The 16,769-nt window shown below is 39.5% G+C and overlaps 1 pseudogene; it reads left to right on the forward strand.

The window, feature by feature from the left end:
- Window positions 1-15,029: 15,029 nt before the first annotated feature.
- LOC110288712 (tubulin alpha-1A chain pseudogene) lies at window positions 15,030-16,167 on the forward strand (annotated as a pseudogene).
- Window positions 16,168-16,769: the final 602 nt, after the last annotated feature.

Genomic DNA, 16,769 nt, shown 5'->3' on the forward strand with positions numbered 1-16,769 from the left:
TCTCACTCCAAAGGATTTCATGTATAAGTTCAGAAAAAAATATCTACACTGGAATGGTGTGTCTTAATGAACATAGAATTGGGCCGTAGAATCTCAAAGCTTCCATATATTTCCCAAGAGCACAGTACCATGTAGGAAAGATGATGTTGCACAAATCAGGTAATTTTCTGTACTTGGGTTAACATTCCTGCAGACAGCACACCACTGGGATGGAGCAGTAGAAACTAAGCAGTTCAATGAACTAAGGCTATTGGTCTCTACACTCATCCTCAGTAATAGTGTTTAATCTTTCTCAGGGTACATGATGCCCCTAACCTCTGTGTCATCCATGACTTGATTTTCCCACTGACAGTACTTGTCAGCATCTCCACATCTATCTGTTTTACTGTCCAGGAGACTATCAGTGGAGGTTGCTTCTGGATCCCTGATTAGTTTTGTTTCTTGTTTCTAGTTCTACAAACTAGGCTAGTCACTGACATATAGAGTAATAGAATAGGCTTCTCCTCAAGTTCCAGTCTGCCATGCAAAAAGAATCCCTGAAACATTAAGTGACATCAATGGTATTAATGATTGTAAGCACTGTGGGATTTTTCTGTGTGTAGGAATGACAGAGTGATCTGTTTTAGCCTGTAGTACTCCAATCACTGAGTCCCACCAATAGAGTTCTTGTTTGAGACACAGGTTGTTTCATACTTCTACTCTGTATTCTTTCAGCTTCCTCTTGCTAATCTGCTTTTTTAGTTTTTAAGTTTGCTTTGGTATAATTATATGGATGAGTGGTTTCACTGCAATTTATGCATAACAATGTGCATGCTTGTGCCTGGGAAAGTCAAAAGAAGTCAGCAAATTCAGTAAAACTGGAGTTATAAATGGTTGTGAACTACCACGTCCATGCTAATAAGTGAAGCCAGCTCTTCTGCAAGACCAGTCAGAGCTCCTAATTGTTTTGCCATCTCTCTAGCCCTTTCTACCACCTCTTCCATGATTTTCCATATTCTTTCTCCATTTTTCATTTGCATTTAGCTCTCCTGGGTTATCCATGTTGACAAAAGTAAGAAGCCTCTAAATATCTACCTTTTCCAAAAGTACTGATAATCTCCTTTTGCTTCAAAATTTCCCTCTGTGAAAATGAAAGTAATGATTTTGGGATATTCTTCTGTAGTTTTTGTTTGTTTGGTTGATTGGTTGGTTGGTTGGTTGGTTGGCTGGTTGGTTTTTGGAGACAGGGTTTCTCTGTGTAGCCCTGGATGCCCTGGAACTCACTCTGTAGACCAGGCTGGCCTCAAACTCAGAAATCTACCTGCATCTGCCTCCCAAGGGCTTGGATTAATGGTGTGAACCACCACTGCCCAGCTCTTCTGTAGTTTTTAAGTAACTTTTTTCCCCTAGCTATGGTGAAGTTCAGAGATCTCATCATTCTAATGATTTTGCTTTAATGGGCAAATCCTACACTGGGGCATCAAGCCTTCACAGGACCAAGGGCCTCTCCTCTCATTGATGTCTAATAGGGAGAGAGATAGTTGAGCTATACTGAGTGCTTGTTACAATGGAAAAGAGAATTGTGCAGGATACTGCTCATTGTTCAGGCTAAGGTGGTATTTCTTGGAAGAATGTTATCATTAGACTATGGTCCCTGGATTCTAGAGGGCACCCACAGATCTCCTTATCCCTGAGGATAGTTCAGGAGATGGCTAACACACAGAAATGTTATAATATTATAATTTTAATCAGTTTTGAAGTTATTGGCATTTAGCTACAGAAGACCAACTGAAAATACTCTTTTTGATTTCTCTAAGCCTGTGGCTATTCTTAATACTGAAACTAGAGGAGAAAGTAGGGCAAAGCCTCAAAGATATGGGTACAGGGGGAAAATTCCTGAATAGAACAGCAATGGCTTGTGCTGTAAGATCGAGAATCGATAAATGGGACCTCATAAAGTTGCAAAGCTTCTGCAAGTCAAAAGACACTGTCAATAAGACAAAAAGACCACCAACAGATTGGGAAAGGATCTTTACCTATCCTAAATCAGATAGGGGACTAATATCCAATATATATAAAGAAATCAAGAAGGTGGACTCCAGAAATTCAAATAACCCCATTAAAAAATGGGGCTCAGAACTGAACAAAGAATTCTCACCTGAGGAATACCGAATGGCAGAGAAGCACCTGAAAAAATGTTCAACATCCTTAATCATCAGGGAAATGCAACTCAAAACAACCCTGAGATTCCACCTCACACCAGTCAGAATGGCTAAGATCAAAAATTCAGATGACAGCAGATGCTGGCAAGGATGTGGAGAAAGAGGAATACTCCTCCATTTTTAGTGGGATTCCAAGCTTGTACAACCACTCTAGAAATCAGTTTGGCGGTTCCTCAGAAAATTGGACATAATACTACCAGAGGATCCAGCAATACCTCTCTTGGGCATATATCCAGAAGATGTCCCAACTGGTAAGAAGGATATATGCTCCACTATGTTCATAGCAGCCCTATTTATAATAGCCAGAAGCTGGAAAGAACCCAGATGCCCCTCAACAGAGGAATGGATACAGAAAATGTGGTACATTTACACAATGGAGTACTACTCAGCTATTAAAAGGAATGAATTTATGAAATTCCTAGGCAAATGGAAGGACCTGGAGGTCATCATCCTGAATGAGGTAACACAATCACAAAGGAACTCACACAATATGTACTCACTGATAAGTGGATATTAGCCCAAAAAATTAGGATACCCAAGATATAAGATACAATTTGCTAAACGCATGAAACTCAGGAAGAAAGAAGACCAAAGTGTGGATACTGTGCCCCTTCTTAGAATTGGGAACAAAACACCCATGGAAGGAGTTACAGAGACAAAGTTTGGAGCTGTGACGAAAGGATGGACCATATAAAGACTGCCATATCCAGGGATCCATCCCATAATCAGCTTCCAAACGCTGACACCATTGCATACACTAGCAAGATTTTGCTGAAAGGACCCAGATATAGCTGTCTCTTGTGAGACAATGCCGGGGCCTAGCAAACACAGAAGTGGATGCTCACAGTCAGCTAGTGGATGGATAACAGGGCCCCCAATGGAGGACCTAGAGAAAGTACCCAAGGAGCTAAAGGGATCTGCAACCCTATAGGTGGAACAACATTATGAACTAACCAGTACCCCAAAGCTCTTCACTCTAGCTGCATATGTATCAAAAGATGGCCTAGTCGGCCATCACTGGAAAGAGAGGCCCAGTGGACTTGCCAACTTTATATGCCCCAGTACAGGGGAATGCCAGGGCCAACAAGTGGGAGTGGGTGGGTAGGGGAGTGGGAGGGAGTGTATGGGGGACTTTTGGGATACCATTGGAAATGTAAATGTGTAAAATACCTAATAAAAAATATTAAAAAAAATACTGCCAACATTTCTGAAATTGTTATCAGATAGTAACCTTGTGGGAAAAAAAAACTTTAAAATGAGAGAGTTTCAGAGGTATTCGTGACTAAAAATACCTGATTCTCAGCTGTGAATAACTGTAGGTAGAAAAACGTTTAAAGGAAGAATTTTTTTCTCTCTCTCATAGAATCTCAAATGTCTAGCCATCATGACTCCAATATATTGTTTCTGTGCCTGTGTTGACACAGTGCATGGTGGTACAGGGTACATGAAGTAGAGAAGCTTTGTTAAAGAATGAAAAAAATTAAGCACAGAGTGACCATGAGAGACTAAAAGGCAAGTGCTATAAACAAAAACAAATATCAGAAAACAAAAATCAAAATTTTCTTCATAAACACTATAAAGTTACTTTTTCTTTTTTTGGGGGGCGGGGTGGAAGTCAATTTTTTTTTCTTTTTCTGTTTATTTTTTTTTATTACATGTTTTCCTCAATTACATTTCCAATGCTATCCCAAAAGTCCCCCATACCGCCCCCCACTTCCCTACCCTCCCATTCCCATTCTTTTGGCCCTGGCATTCCCCTATATTGGGGCATATAAAGTTTGCAAGTTCAATGGGCCTCTCTTTCCAGTGATGGCCGACTAGGCCATCTTTCGATACATATGCAGCTAGAGACAAGAGCTCCGGGGTACTGGTTAGTTCATCATGTTGTTCCAACTATATGGTTGCAGATCACTTTAGCTCCTTGGGTACTTTCTCTAGCTTCTCCATTGGGAGCCCTGTGATACATCCAATAGCTGACTGTGAACATCCACTACTGTGTTTGCTAGGCCCCTGCATAGTCTCACAAGAGACAGCTATATTTGGGTCCTTTCAGCAAAATCTTGCTAGTGTATGCAATGGTGTCAGCGTTTAGAAGCTGATTATGGGATGGATCCCTGGATACGGCAGTCTCTAGATGGTCCATCCTTTCATCACAGCTCCAAACTTTGTCTCTGTAACTCCTTCCATGGGTGTTTTGTTCCCAATTCTAAGAAGGGGCACAGTGTCCACATTTTGGTCTTCATTCTTCTTGAGTTTCATGCGTTTAGCAAATTGTATCTTATATCTTGGGTATCCTAAGTTTTGGGCTAATATCCACTTATCAGTGAATACATATTGTGTGAGTTCCTTTGTGATTGTGGTACCTCACTCAAGATGATGCCCTCCAGGTCCATCCATTTGGCTAGGAATTTCATAAATTCATTCTTTTTAATAGCTGAGTAGTACTCCATTGTGTAAATGTACCATAATTTCTGTATCCATTCCTCTGTTGAAGGACATCTGGGTTCTTTCCAGCTTCTGGCTATTATAAATAGGGCTGCTATGAATATAGTGGAGCATGTGTCCTTCTTACCGGTTGGGACATCTTCTGGATATATGCCCAGGAGAGGTATTGCTGGATCCTCCGGTAGTACTATGTCCAATTTTCTGAGGAACCGCCAGACTGATTTCCAGAGTGGTTGTACAAGCTTGCAATCCCACCAACAATGGAGAAGTGTTCCTCTTTCTCCACATCCCCGCCAGCATCTGCTGTCACCTGAATTTTTGATCTTAGCCATTCTGACTGGTGTGAGGTGGAATCTCAGGGTTGTTTTGATTTGCATTTCCCTGATGATTAAGGATGTTGAACATTTTTTCAGGTGCTTCTCTGTCATTTGGTATTCTTCAGGTGAGAATTCTTTGTTCAGTTCTGAGCCCCATTTTTTAATGGGGTTATTTGACTTTCTGGAGTCCACCTTCTTGAGTTCCTTATATATATTGGATATTAGACCCTTATCTGATTTAGGATAGGTAAAGATCCTTTCCCAATCTGTTGGTGGTTTTTTTGTCTTATTGATGGTGTCTTTTGCCTTGCAGAAGCTTTGCAGTTTCATGAGGTCCCACTTGTCAATTCTCGATCTTACAGCACAAGCCATTGCTGTTCTATTCAAGAATTTTTCCCCTGTGCCCATATCTTCAAGGCTTTTCCCCACTTTCTCCTCTATAAGTTTCAGTGTCTCTGGTTTTATGTGAAGTTCCTTGATCCACTTAGACTTGACCTTAGTACAAGGAGATAGGAATGGATCGATTCGCATTCTTCTACATGATAACAACCAGTTGTACCAGCACCATTTGTTGAAAATGCTGTCTTTCTTCCACTGGATGGTTTTAGCTCCCTTGTCGAAGATCAAGTGACCGTAGGTGTGTGGGTTCATTTCTGGGTCTTCAATTCTATTCCATTGGTCTATTTGTCTGTCACTATACCAGTACCATGCAGTTTTTATCACAATTGCTCTGTAGTAAAGCTTTAGGTCTGGCATGGTGATTCCACCAGAGGTTCTTTTATCCTTGAGAAGAGTTTCTGCTATCCTAGGTTTTTTGTTATTCCAGATGAATTTGCAGATTGCACTTTCTAATTCGTTGAAGAATTGAGTTGGAATTTTGATGGGGATTGCATTGAATCTGTAGATTGCTTTTGGCAAGATAGCCATTTTTAAAATGTTGATCCTGCCAATCCATGAGCATGGAAGATCTTTCCATCTTCTGAGATCTTCTATAATTTCTTTCTTCAGAGACTTGAAGTTCTTATTATACAGATCTTTCACTTCCTTAGTTAGAGTCACGCCAAGATATTTTATATTATTTGTGACTATTGAGAAGGGTGTTGTTTCCCTAATTTCTTTCTATGCCTGTTTATTCTTTGTGTAGAGAAAGGCCATTGATTTGTTTGAGTTAATTTTATATCCAGCTACTTCACCAAAGCTGTTTATCAGGTTTAGGAGTTCTCTGGTGGAATTTTTAGGGTCACTTATATATACTATCATATCATCTGCAAAAAGTGATATTTTGACTTCATCTTTTCCAATTTGTATCCCTTTGATCTCCTTTTGTTGTCGAATTGCTCTGGCTAGGACTTCAAGTACTATGTTGAATAGATATGGAGAAAGTGGACAGCCTTGTCTAGTCCCTGATGTTAGAGGGATTGCTTCAAGCTTCTCACCATTTACTTTGATGTTGGCTACTGGTTTGCTGTAGATTGCTTTTATCATGTTTAGGTATGGGCCTTGAATTCCTGATCTTTCCAAGACTTTTATCATGAATGGGTGTTGGATTTTGTCAAATGCTTTTTCTGCATCTAACGAGATGACCATGTGGTTTTTGTCTTTGATTTTGTTTATATACTGGATTTCGTTGATGGATTTCCGTATATTGAACCATCCCTGCATCCCTGGGATGAAACCTACTTGGTCAGGATGGATGATTGTTTTGATGTGTTCTTGGATTCGGTTAGCAAGAACTTTATTGAGGATTTTTGCATCAATATTCATAAGGGATATTGGTCTGAAGTTTTCTATCTTTGTTGGGTCTTTTTGTGGTTTAGGTATCAGAGTAATTGTGGCTTCATAGAATGAGTTGGGTAGAGTACCTTCTGTTTCTATTTTGTGGAATAGTTTGTGAAGAACTGGGATTAGATCTTCTTTGAAGGTCTGATAGAACTCTGCACTAAACCCATCTGGTCCTGGGCTTTTTTTGGTTGGGAGACTATTAATGACTGCTTCTATTTCTTTGGGGGATATAGGGCTGTTTAGATCATTAACCTGATCTTGGTTCAACTTTGGTACCTGGTATCTGTCTAGGAACTTCTCCATTTCATCCAGGTTCTCCAGTTTTGTTGAGTATAGCCTTTGGTAGAAGGATCTGATGGTGTTTTGGATGTCTTCAGGATCTGTTGTTATGTCTCCTTTTTCATTTCTGATTTTGTTAATTAGAATGCTTTCCCTGTGCCCTCTAGTGAGTCTGGCTAAGGGTTTATCTATCTTGTTGATTTTCTCAAAGAACCAGCTCCTTGATTGGTTGATTCTTTGAATAGTTCTTCTTGTTTCCACTTGATTGATTTCGCCCCTGAGTTTGATTATTTCCTGCCGTCTACTCCTCTTGGGTGAATTTGCTTCCTTTTGTTCTAGTGCTTTTAGGTGTGTTGTCAAGCTGCTAATGTGTGCTCTTTCTAGTTTCTTTTTGGAGGCACTCAGAGCTATGAGTTTTCCTCTTAGAAATGCTTTCATTGTGTCCCATAAGTTTGGGTATGTTGTGGCTTCATTTTCATTGAACTCTAAAAAGTCCTTGATTTCTTTCTTTATTCCTTCCTTGACCAAGGTATCATTGAGAAGAGTGTTGTTCAGTTTCCACGTGAAGGTTGGCTTTCTATTATTTATTTTGTTATTGAAGATCAGCCTTAGTCCATGGTGATCTGATAGGATGCATGGGACAATTTCAATATTTTTGTATCTGTTGAGTCCTGTTTTGTGCCCAATTACGTGGTCAATTTTGGAGAAGGTACCATGAGGTGCTGAGAAGAAGGTGTATCCTTTTGTTTTAGGGTAAAATGTTCTGTAGATATCTGCCAGATGCATTTGATCCATAACTTCTGTTAGTTTCACTGTGTCCCTGTTTATTTTCTGTTTCCATGATCTGTCCATTGGTGAATGTGGCTTGTTGAAGTCTCCCACTATTATTGTATGAGGTGCAATGTGTGCTTTGAGATTTTCTAAAGTTTCTTTAATGAATGAGGCTGCCTTTGTATTTGGAGCATAGATATTCAGGATTGATAGTTCCTCTTGGAGGATTTTACCTTTGATGAGTATGAAGTGCCCCTCCCTGCCTTTTTTGATGACTTTGGGTTGGAAGTCAATCTTATCAGATATTAGAATGGCTACTCCAGCTTGTTTCTTCATACCATTTGCTTAGAAAATTGTTTTCCAGCCTTTCATTCTGAGGTAGTGTCTATCTTTTTCTCTGAGATGAGTTTCTTGCAAGCAGCAAAATGTTGGGTCTTGTTTGTGTAGCCAGTTTGTTAGTCTATGTCTTTTTATCGGGGAGTTGAGTCCATTGATATTAAGAGATATTAAGGAAAAGTAATTGTTGTTTCCCGTTATTTTTGTTGTTAAAGTTGGCATTCTGTTCTTGTGGCTGTCTTCTTTTAGGTTTGTTGAAGGATTAGCTTCTTGTTGTTTCTAGGGCGTGGTTCCCGTCCTTGTATTGGTTTTTTTCTGTTCTTATCCTTTGAAGGGCTGGATTCGTGGAGAGATAATGTGTGAATTTGGTTTTGTTGTGGAATACTTTGGTTTCTCCATCTATGTTAATTGAGAGTTTGGCTGGGTATAGTAGCCTGGGCTGGAATTTTTGATCTTTTAGTGTCTGTATAACATCTGTCCAGGATCTTCTGGCTTTCATAGTCTCTGGTGAAAAATCTGGTGTAATTCTGATAGGCTTGCCTTTATATGTTACTTGGCCTTTTTCTCTTACTGCTTTTAGTATTCTATCTTTATTTAGTGCATTTGTTGTTCTGATTATTATGTGTCGGGAGGTATTTCTTTCTGGTCCAGCCTATTTGGAGTTCTGTAGGCTTCTTGTATGTTCATGGGCATCTCTTTCTTTAGATTTGGGAAGTTTTCTTCTATAATTTTGTTGAAGATGTTTGCTGGTCCTTTGAGTTGAAAATCTTCATTCTCATCCACTCCTATTATCCGTAGGTTTGGTCTTCTCATTGTGTCCTGTATTTCCTGGATGTTTTGAGTTAGGATCTTTTTGCATTTTCCATTTTCCTTGATTGTTGTGCCGATGTTCTCTATGGTATCTTCTGCACCTGAGATTCTCTCTTCCATCTCTTGTATTCTGTTGCTGATGCTTGCATCTATGGTTCCAGATTTCTTTCCTTGGGTTTCTATCTCCAGTGTTGCCTCATTTTGGGTTTTCTTTATTTTGTCTACTTCCCTTTTTAGGTCTAGTATGGTTTTGTTCATTTCCATCATCTGATTGGATGTGTTTTCCTGTTTCTCTTTAAGGACTTCTACCAGTTTGGTTGTGTTTTCCTGTTTTTCTTTAAGGACTTGTAACTCTTTAGCCATGTTCTCCTGTAGTTCTTTAAAGTCCTTCTTGATGTCCTCTACCATCATCATGAGATATGCTTTTAAATCCAGGTCTAGCTTTTCAGGTGTGTTGGGGTTGCCATGGACTGGGGGAAGTGGGAGTGCTGGGTCCTGATGATGGTGAGTGGTCTTGGTTTCTGTTAGTAGGATTCTTACGTTTACCTCTCGCCATCTGTTAATCTCTGGAGTTGTTATAGTTGTCTCTGTTCAGAGGTTGTTCTTCTGGTGATTCTGAGTATCGTCTGTCAGCAGACCTGGGAGACAGGCTCTCTCCTCTGAGTTTCAGTGGTTAGAGCACTCCCTGCTGACAAGCTTTCCTCTTAAAGGGAATCTGTACAGATATATGGCGTTTGGACCTCCTCCTGGCCGAAGAAGAAGGCGGAAAACAGGACCTTTCCCAGATGCTGTGTTGCTTTGGCAGGTCACAGAAGCTGTAGGCTTCTGTGGTGCACACTCTCAGCTGTGCAGACTAACTTCCTAAGTTCAGTGGAGTCCTGGATCCAAGATGTGCTCCCTGCTCCTGAGGCAGAGGGCTCCTGTGCAGGGCAGACCACTGTCTTCCAGCTGGGAGGGTGCCGGATGTCTGCGGCCCCAAAAGGGTGCTGCCTCAGCGGCTCTGTGGCTCCCGCCTGTCCCAGAAGCTGTCTGCCTCTGTGGTCCTCACTCTAACCTGTACAGACTAAGTTCGGTGGAGTCCCGGAGCCAAGATGGCGCTCCCTGCAGGGCAGATCACTGTCCTCCGGCTGGGAGGGTGTCGGATGTCTGCGGCCCCAAAAGGCAAAGTTACTTTTTCTACTGAGTCTCTTATTTTCTTCTACTTCCTAAGGTTTCCTAATGGAATAATCTACTAAAGATTAAGTTTTCAACTAGGTACTCAGGATATCTCTAGAGATTCAAACTATAACATTACTTTTGCCCCCTAATGTTCATCCTTGTCTTAAATAAATAAAAAACATACATTGAGAAAATTGTTACTCTGTCAATACTTACAGCTCTGGCATTTTGTAAAAGTGAAGTCAAAAACACCCTGGGAAACTCAGAAAATGATTTTTAGCTATAAGATCATATAAAATCTGTACAAAGAGAAGCTGGTTATTGTACTAAATATTTGTAATGATAAAATTTGTGAGAATTATTCAAGAATATATTCTGTGTGAATATAGCTTGTCTTACTTATAGAGATCATGTCAAAAGAACGAAGAAAAAAGTAAAGCAGAAAATGAAATATTCACATCCAACAGACAATATAAACATTTTCATTTCTAAAAGAACGTATTAAAAAATCTCAAGCAAAAAGTGAAGGAAAACAAGACCATATCAAAACAATCTGAAGGTAAGGTATGAAATACCCTGCAGAGCATGAAATAGTTGACAAGAAATCACATGAGCTTAGGCTGTGCTAAAGCTAAGACTATGTCCTCTCAAGCCTTGAGTTTCTGTCTTGGGTTGGCTTCATTTCTGCCTACACTTTTCAACAAAGTCATTACATGTATTTTGCATCACTTACTTCCTGGGGAATCTACTGTGTCCTTTAATTCATCATTAAAAACTATCCATCTACTTCAGAAACTCTCTACAGGGATTTCAAAGATGCCATATGCATACATATACACATACACATGTACATACAGATACACACACATAGAGATACATATACATCATATACATATACATATACCTACAAATATATATATATATATATCACCTCAGAGACATTATAATGACATCTTCAGGAGGCCTTCATAGCCCCCAAATTATTACATTCTCCGTTTCTGCAAAACCAGCATCAAGTGGCAGTGACTCTGTAGTTGTAAAAGGTGCCCACCCTATGATAGACAGGAGGCAAGAGGGTGCATGAACAGAGAATGAGGACTAAATAAACCCTCAGATCTATACCCTCAGGGTCATACATACCAATTCACCAATATTCTTTCAGATCCCACAAAATTGAAAAGAATTATCAGCTGAGGAAGTTTTCACCCACAAGCCTGAGACACATTGCAGACCTGAAATCTAACACTTGAGTTAAATATTTCTATTACATTTCTGATATTGCAAGGGTAAGGATCTAAATATTAATACTCAGAAGGAGACCAATGTTTTCTTCTTTTTTTCCTTTTTATATTGAGTCTTTAAGAATGTTATGAGGTGTCTTTCGATCATATTTATTCATAATTCATACCCAACAAAATTCTTCAATATTAATCACTTCCCTAACCACCTTGTTCTGTTCCCTCCTTTATTTTTTTTCTTTCTATTTAAGACAGGTTTATAGAATCTTTTAATATGTGGAGTTAATGAGTCAGAGATTTAAATAAAAGAAAGTGTCCATAGTAGTATAATATGATGTGTGTCATGCCCCTAGTCCTGAACTAGCCTCATTTCCAATTTGTGAAGAAACAAGAAACTCATGTTTTATAGTCTGACATCAAGAGGGATTCAGCATATGGTATGTGGCAAACAAAACAGGAAGTTTTACTTTAGTATAAATCTGTTTTTTTCTTTTCTAGCATGCTTTAGCCTTCAGTCACCTGCTGGATAAATGTTTCCCTAAGTCAAGGAAGACAGATCTAAATGAATTCAAACCCCATCCCCAACATGTAACTTATGACAAACAATTTATGTGCTTTAATAAAAGCACAAACTGTAACACAGATATGCTCAGGTTTTAATAAGATGGTGCACCGAGGAGAGTAAGTTTAAAAACATGTATTTATTAATTTAATTTTTAATATGTAATAAGTTTGTGCCTGAATGAGTTTCATTCCAGTGTGTGTACACAGGTTCCAGAGAAATCAAGAAGAGGATGCTTGTGAACCTATTGATGTGGGTGCTAAAAAGGAAACACAGGTCCTCTGTAAGAGCACTAAAATGCTCTTGACTGATGATTCCTCCTTCAAGCCCCAACTTTTAAAGAGAAACATACTGAGGCCTATGTACTAAACAGTCATATAACATACAATTAGACAGTAGAAGCTAGTACTATATGGGCAAATGTTGCTGAAAAAGAAACATGACTTCCACTGAGCTTTCTGCTACACTGATTACATTATGGTTGTAGAGATGTAGGAATGTCACAGGGCCAGAAACTAATTTCAATTCATCTTGGGCAAACTTTTGAACCCTAAACAACCACTCTTCCTTGCTACCTCTCTGTCTGACCTAATATTCTTGTGACTAACAAGTAACTTAACAGACCATAAGCTGCCAACAGTCACAAGACTAAGTAAGAATACTGCCAGCATCTGAGGCCTATCAGAATTTCCCCACTTCAGTTTAATATTTCTATTAATGTTTCCATCAATGCATTGAAAATGCCACAGTCCATGACTTTCTTTGTTCTTACTATAAAAAGTTCATGAGACTGTTATTAGGTAGGAACATGAAATGAGGGTAACCTAAATCTGTGTTCAAAGGCCAAGGTCATTCATACTCGGATGCAGAATAAACTGTCTCTTAAATACTTGAATATGTTCTTTGTGGTTTTGTGTTAGCTATTGGGACATCACATAGTGGTGAAGTTAACAGAAGTAAAATTAAGAAGGCTAGGGAGGAGGGGAAGAAGTAAAAAATAGTGTGTTACTTACAAAATATTTTCAGCTTCATGTATCCTATCAAGTGATTATCATGGCTTTGATCATACAATAATTTAATAATTTTATTTGTAAAGGGTAGATAGGAGTAGGGTAAGCTTATGAGTCAATTCTTCCTCTCTTCATGCCTCATCATTTTAGAGCACACTTGCAACCTATTTATTCTGATTATATTTATGCCGTACCAACATGTAAGGAATAATAACAAGTAGTTCCTGAATCACACTACAAGATCTAATATTGGCTAGTACTCTGAAATCTTTCTTTGGAAAATATTTAAATCTGTTTTTTTTTTAAATATAAGACACACATAATCTACAGTAAGGTAAAAGTGTGAACTCTTTTTAATGTTCTCACAAGCCTGCACCCTAAATATCTTTATTACCATTTCCACTTTCAGCTGGTTTTTCCAAACTTACATATTCTATTGGAAACCACTGAAGTAGAACGTAACTTGCTGAGAAAGAGTCCATGTTTTAACGTTCTAGGTAAATAAGGTGTCAATGGAATTAGTGAGAGTTGCATTTGCACAGAGTATTTTCAATTTATTATAGATTTGCATTTTTATATGCTACCTTTGGAATTTCAAAATGAGAAGCAATTACTGAAAATGACAAAATATTGGTGAGCATTTAGGAAAATATAATAATTTCTAAAACAAAATTAAAGAACTCTATTTTTGAATACCTCAATTTACATTCCAAATTGCATATGGAGACAAGAAAGCAAAGAATTACAAACAAACCCAAAATGCTCATGTAAACACAGACATTAATGCATATATAGAAGCACACACATATATATATTTATACATATGTGTGTATGCACACATGTGTGTATTTATGTATGGAGAATACATACATTAAAATGTAAAGTACAGCCAGGCAGTGGTGGTACAAGCCTTTAATCCCAGCACTTGAGAGGCAGAGACAGGCGGATTTCTGAGTTCGAGGCCAGCGTGGTCTACAAATTGAGTTCCAGGATAGCCAGGGCTATACAGAGAAATCCTGTCTCAAAAAGAAAAAAAAAAAGGAAAAAAAAAGAAAAAAAGAGAAAAATAAAAGAAAGGAAAGAAAAAAAGAAAAGAGAGAAGAGAAGAGAAGAGGAGAGGAGAGGAGAGGAGAGGAGAGGAGAGGAGAGGAGAGGAGAGGAGAGGAGAGGAGAGGAGAGGAGAGGAGAGGAGAGGAGAGGAGAGGAGAGGAGAGGAGAGGAGAGGAGAGGAGAGGAGAGGAGAGGAGAGGAGAGGAGAAGAGAAGAGAAGAGAAGAGAAGAGAAGAGAAGAGAAGAGAAGAGAAGAGAAGAGAAGAGAAGAGAAGAGAAGAGAAGAGAAGAGAAGAGAAGAGAAGAGAAGAGAAGAGAAGAGAACCTTTGGGAACTATAAGTACAAACTTCAGGTCAGACAAAAATGCCACACAGAAAATAAACAACTCTCTGTAGTAAACTTAAAGGAAAACACATCAAGAACAAATCCAATTCTACATGAAATTATATATTCAGAATGACTTGCTACAGAGTATAATTAATTAATTCAGTAAAATGTTCCAAGAGAGTGGTTGTGTAGAGAATAAGTTAAAATACATGAAATTGCTTATTTAGTGTAGCAAAAATTACAATACTTATAATCCAGAACTTAATCAAATCATAGCCTGTAAATGAAAGTGTGCTAACACAGCCAGCAAGGATGAAAATGATGAAGAATTGATTTTGTGTGGTTTGCTGACTTAATCTCAGCTACAAAAGAGGAAATATTAATTGTTTAGACCTCAAAACACTGAGTCTAAAATAAAATTTAGCTAGTGGATATAATGATGGATTTCAACCTAAAATACAATGCATAGGAACTATGTATTCAAAACAGGTTCTTTTTTTTCTTTTTTTATTAGATATTTTCTTTATTTACATTTCAAATGTTATCTCCTTTCCTAGTTTTCCCTCCGAAAAATCCCCTATCCCCTCCTCTGTCCCCCTGCTTCCCAACCCACCCACTCCCATTCCTGGTCCTGCCATTCCCCAATACTGGGGTATAGAGACTTCACAGCACCAAGGAAGGCATGAACCGCCTAAGAGTTGTGCTGTAAGAAGCAACACCTCCTCCTCACCTTCACCATTCCATGGCAATCGCGAAGCAGCAACCATGGAGTGAGTACATCTCCATCTACTCCATCTACCTTGGCCAAGCTGCTGTCCAGATCGGCAATGCCTGCTGGGAGCTCTACTGCCTGGAACATAGCATTCAGCCCCATGGCCTGATGCCAAGTGACAAGACCTTTGTGGGAGGCAATGACTCCTTCAACACCTTCTTCAGTGAGACAAGAACTGATAAACATGTGCCCGGGCAGTGCTCGTAGACCAACAGTTATAGACGAAGTTTGCACTGGCACCTACTGCTAGCTCTTTCACCTGAGCAGCTCATTACATGCAAGGAAGATGCTGAAAATAACTATGCCTGTGGCTACTATACCATTGGCAAGGAGATCCTTCTTGCGAGTCTTGGACAGGATTCAAATGCTGGCTGACCAGTGCACAGGTCTCCAGGAATTCTTGGTTTTCCACAGCTTTGGTGGGTGAACTGGCTCTGGGTTCACCTCCCTGCTTATGGAGCAGCTCTCTTGAATACGGAAAGAAGTCCAAACTGGAATTCTCCAATTATCCACCGCCCCCCCCTCCAGGTTTCAACTGATGTGGTAGAGCCCTAAAATTCCATACTCATCACCCACACACCCTGGAGCACTCTGATTGTGGCTTCATGGTAAACGATAAGCCAACTATATCTGTCGTAGAAACCTCGACATTCAGTGCCCAACCTACACTAACCTAAACAGGTTGATAGGTCAAATTGTGTCTTCCATCACTGCTTTCCTCAGATTTGATGGGGCCCTGGATGTTGATCTGACAGAATTCCAAACCTACCTGGTACCCTACGCTCGAATCTGCTTCCCTCTGACCACTTGTGACACTGCCATCTCTACTGAGAAAGCGTACCATGAGCAGCTTTCTGTAGCCGAAATCACCAGTGCCTTCTTTGAACCAGCCAACCAGAAGTTGAAATGTGACCCTTGCCATGGTAAATACATGGCTTGCTGCCTGTTGTACCGTGGTGATGTGGTTCCCAAAGATGTCAATGCTTCCATTGCCACCATCAAGACCATGAGTACCATCCAGTTTGTGAACTGGTACCCCACAGGCTTCAAGGTTGGCATTTATTACCAGCCTCCCACTGTCAATGGCCTTTCTGTACACAAAGGATAAACAGGCAGAGAAGGAAATTAGGGAAACAAAACCCTTCTCAATAGTCACAAACAATATAAAATACCTTGGTGTGACTCTAACTAAGGAAATGAAAGATCTGTATGACAAGAACTTCACGTCCCTGAAGAAAGAAATTAAAGAAGATCTCAGAAGATGGAAGAACCTCCCATGCTCATGGATTGGCAGGATCAACATTGTAAAAATGGCTATCTTACCAAAAGCAATCTACAGATTCAATGCAATCCCCATCAAAATTCCAACTCAATTCTTCAACGAATTAGAAAAGGCAATCTGCAAATTCATCTGGAACAACAAAAAACCTAGGATAGCAAAAACTCTTCTCAAGGATAAAAGAACCTCTGGTGGAATCACCATGCCTGACCTAAAGCTTTACTACAGAGCAATTGTGATAAAAACTGCATGGTACTGGTATAGTGACAGACAAATAGACCAATGGAATAGAATTGAAGACCCTGAGATCAACCCACATATCTATGGTCACTTGAACTTTGACAAGGGAGCAAAAATCATCCAGTGGAAAAAAGACAGCATTTTCAACAAATGGTGCTGGCACAACTGGCGGTTATCATGTAGAAGAATGC

This window comes from Mus caroli, unplaced genomic scaffold (assembly GCF_978045245.1).
Source record: "Mus caroli unplaced genomic scaffold, Mus_caroli_1 scaffold_7, whole genome shotgun sequence".
NCBI classification, from domain to species: Eukaryota; Metazoa; Chordata; class Mammalia; order Rodentia; family Muridae; genus Mus; species Mus caroli.